The 4369-nt window shown below is 35.7% G+C and overlaps 1 long non-coding RNA gene across 1 annotated transcript; it reads right to left on the bottom strand.

Annotated features, from left to right (window-relative positions):
* Positions 1-2858: 2858 nt before the first annotated feature.
* On the bottom strand, positions 2859-3342 carry LOC149445747 (uncharacterized). The gene is made up of 2 exons (XR_016306351.1): positions 3261-3342; positions 2859-3151 (listed from the first exon to the last, which is right to left on the bottom strand). It is a non-coding gene; the product is annotated as an uncharacterized LOC149445747 (long non-coding RNA).
* Positions 3343-4369: the final 1027 nt, after the last annotated feature.

The raw sequence follows: 4369 nt of genomic DNA, 5'->3' as shown, positions 1-4369 counted from the left end.
GTGAATTTATTCCTGTCCAAATTGGCCCTAGTATGTGTATGTATGAATGTGAGTAAGGGACCTTAGATTGTACGCCCCTTGAGGGTTAGGGACTGATTTGAATGTACAATATATATGTAAAGTGCTGCGTAAATTGACAGCGCTATATAAGTACCTGAATAAATAAATGTATCAAACAACAAAATTATGATCATATGGCAATGTGCCGAGGGAATTACATCAATGGCCCATGACTGGATCTAATCAAGCTGTTCTATTCTGTTTTAGAGACTATAGCATGGACATCATTTTAAAATGTAGTTTAGACAGGAATATCAAGTCACTTGTGCTGCAAAATGTAATGGTTGAAGTATGTTTGTCACTACTTTTGGCCCATGGTCTTCTTATACTGTAGGTATCTGCTCTTCACTGTGTATCTCATAGTTGCATGTCATAAATAGAGAACAACCATGTGGGGAGTCCATCTTTGAGAGATGAAAATACTGACACATTTTGCTGGCATGTAGCTCTATCACCTACAGTAAAGTAAATATGCTACATGATACCTTAGTTCTCATTGTATTTAAACTGGTTAGGATTAAAAGAGGAATTTCCTATTGATGGATAGAGGATTCAGGAGATGCCACCAATACATAGCATGCAGACATACTGCAATCAGGAGGAAATTTCAATCACACACCACAGAAAGAACCTTTAAAGTAAACCAATCTGTAAAACAGTACACTAAAATTTGGTGCTTCTTTAAGTGTGTGATTGTAAGTTTTATCATGTGAGAACAAAACAAAAGTTGAAGAAAAGGTTAGAGGAACTTTCATGAACCAGCCAAGAGTGGGTAGGCCTGGATCATATTTTCATAATCATTTTGAAAATCACTGTACAAGTCTACCATGATTTTAATAATTCTGTGTCGATGAGAGGTCAGGCAGAAAGCTCTCACCAAGCCTCTAAAACAAATGTGTGTATTCCATTCTTTGAAATTTTAATAACAGAGAGAAGATTTTAGACTCCAAACATGCAAGGTTTATTGTAAAACATGGGAAAGTTATTAGCATTTGGGTCTTTTCACATTGGCACTGATTCTGTTAGGCACACCTAACAGAACAAGATCTGAAACTATTACTCTTACTTTTGGATCTATAGGTAATAACCAAGCATGGTTATACATTTTTGAAGATTATGATCATCCAAATCCTACCTGTACTAATTAGGAAAGATGCAGCAGTCAGCCCTTTAATCCAATGTAGAAATATTTACTTGTGAGCCACTGTGATTATAAATTATTAAATACTGTGGTTCGCTGACATTATTCACATCCTCATAATCATGTGCAATAGTATCTTACCAACGAACAAAAAAACAGAAATGTCGCACTCCAAAATTTAAATTAATTAAATATCTCCAAAGAATTCCCAGTGAAGTAAATAATTGACTAAATATATAATCAATTGTGCCTTATTCCATAATTACCATAAATTCATTAATGTGATAAATATTTCAATTAATTTGTAAAATAATAAAAATGAATTATACCTTATTAAAAATCATTATAACTTAAATGTGATAAACTCAAATAAATAAATCAGTTTATAATTGTGACACTCCCATAAACCATGATTGTGATCCAAAATCGATATTTTCAAAATCTTGTGTGCTCCAATTTGTAACAATAATATACGCTCACCTCCATGTATGCCTAATATTAAATTTAGGCAAACATCACTTTGTGTCCATATTTTAATCCTGCTGTATTCAATTGCCGAACCGTTGGGATTTGATGGATAATGGGTATCCCCTGGGAGCTCCTTACTGATCCTCTCCTTGTCTGCAGATATGGCTGCTGGGATTTCTCCCTCCTTATGCTGCGTGGTTGCTCCTCCGTCCCTCCGATCCTCTCCTAGATACTCCTCCGTGTAAGGTGTATGAAAGAAAGGAGATATAGTGCCTTATCCTTTTTAAAAGCTTTATTTAGTGCCCACTATATTGCTGCACTCACATTTAAATAAAACATCAATCACTTGTGTGCACAAACAGAGCCTCCACTGTGTGTGTGTACCGCACACAGCCTATACTCGCCGTCCTGGGTGTGTGGTGACATCAGAGCCCCTTGCAGTCCGTATTTATTTGAGTTTATCACATTTAATTTATAATAATTTTTAATAAGGCATAATTCATTTCTTTTATTTTACAAATTAATTGAAATATTTATGACATTACTGAATTGTTGATAATTATGGAATAAGGCACAACTGATTATATATTTAGTCAATTATTTACTTCACTGGGAATTCTTTGGAGGTATTTAATTAATTTAAATGTTGCAGCTCCTTAATCCAGTTTTTTATTTTTAAATCCAGAATGTTTTTATTAAGAACAAGATCACAAGTTACAATGTGTGGCATATGTACAAAAACAGGTAAACAAGAATAAACTTTTAACTTTCAATACAAGGTCATAACAATGTGAAAATGTAAGATTAGTACATACATGATCCTGAGTTTCATTTAGTGAATAGAGTTAAATTTAACCAAGAAACAAACAGGTTGAATTGTTTACGAACTGAGGAAAGCAGTGTGGGAATACAATATGCACCTTACAGATTGCATAGCATAGAACTCTATAAAAAATATAGCTCTATAATGACAGGATAGGTCTACAATTGAAGGGTCACAAAAATAAAACGAAAAAAGGGGCCACCTATATTGACACGAATATTAGTGTCATAATCATATCTCCAACTCACTTAACTTGTAAGTGTGGATCCATAAACCCAAAAAATACATATTGAACAATATGGTAGTGTGACCAGAGCACCCCTACTGAAGAAAAGGAGGTTACTAAAGAATCCAAGCAGAGTAATATGGGTTCAAAAATTACAGACAATATTTTATTTGATCACATAGATCATAAGGAGGTTAAACATAAGCACGGTGAACATATCAAACAAATAAAATCATTTTAAAAGCACTTGGCGTCCTCATTTCTGGGTCATATTGGCAAATAGGGTACCATATAGGGCAATGTGGAATAGTGGTGTGGTTCTGATCCTAGGTTTCCATAAATTTCCAACTTGTATTAGAGTAAACCGTGTATTCAACAGGTATGTTCTTGGTATAAGCCAGGGTATGTAGAGTAACCTCCTGGTATGTGGAAACTGGAACATAAAGATGAGATAAATAAATATATGTGATAATCAAGGAGCTAAATCGCACCTAAGCCATACTAAGCCACCCTATACAGTAGTCAATGGACACTTTTATTACCTTCTCAGTAGTTAGACTGTCATACCAGCTTCTTAAGTGTGGAGACTTCCTGGGTAACCACCCCAAGTGAAACAAAGTCCACAGTACCAAATGATTCTGAGGATATATATAAAAATTATTGTATAGATCACGAGCAACAAGTAAAAACCCTGAAAACAAACGCAAAGTATGGGTATATTACCATCAATTATGATCAAGAAGACTCCTGTCGACTTGAAATAGGATCAGGTCCTTGATGCTTGTTCAAAGATGCATATGGGGGTGGGAAGCCAGGTGGTCTCAATAGATGAATTCCAAGAACATGTATTATGTATATAGCAGGCAGTGGATACCTGAGTATATATACCCAATGAAGGGTTTCCAAAAATTACTCAATCTGAGAAAAATGAAGCGGTTCTTATAGGATATGGCTTTGTCACAGCATACAATGCCTATATGGGATAGCGTATATATATATATATATATATTCTCCTCTACAGAGGATTTCCAAAAAATTCCCAAAAAAAGACGCAGGGTAAATCAGGCACATATAACATTCCCTCTTAACTCCATATATGCTCTATAAATCTAAACAGCAGTAGGCTATAGTAACTTGCCACCGGTGGAAGATATATTCCCATAGAGGATTGCCGTTTGCGAACCGCTGTAATAGTAGCCTTATGGTAGTTTTCCGAGGGCCTCGTGCCTTCCTAGCAAGGAGCTGTGACACTGCCGTTCCTTCCCACCTCGTGGGCGCCGCACCCTATGAAGACGCCGAGCGTAGTGACGTCATTACGTTGACGCGTTTCGTCCGCCAATCACCGCAGACTTCGTCAGAACTGGGAGGGGACTTCTTTCCTTTGCCTTATATGGTGCACTAATTGCATACCAAGGAGTCTCCATATCACCCTCTTGTGTTGAAAAGATATCACTACATTCAGAAATCCAAAGTGAATTAAAAAACATGTATTTAAATTTAAAATTGACTGCTGGCAAATAGATAAGGGGGACCATACTGAAGTAAACCATATCATCCTTTAAGAGGGATAATGGAAAAGAATAATTATTATAATTCAGAAGGGGAAAACCATCAAGACCAAGTACAGAATTAAAATTTTAGTATTATTCTA

This window comes from Staurois parvus, unplaced genomic scaffold (assembly GCF_062004578.1).
Source record: "Staurois parvus isolate SC_StPar_1 unplaced genomic scaffold, SC_StPar_1.0 ptg000712l, whole genome shotgun sequence".
Taxonomy (NCBI): Eukaryota; Metazoa; Chordata; class Amphibia; order Anura; family Ranidae; genus Staurois; species Staurois parvus.
This window is presented reverse-complemented; position numbering and strand designations above follow the sequence as displayed.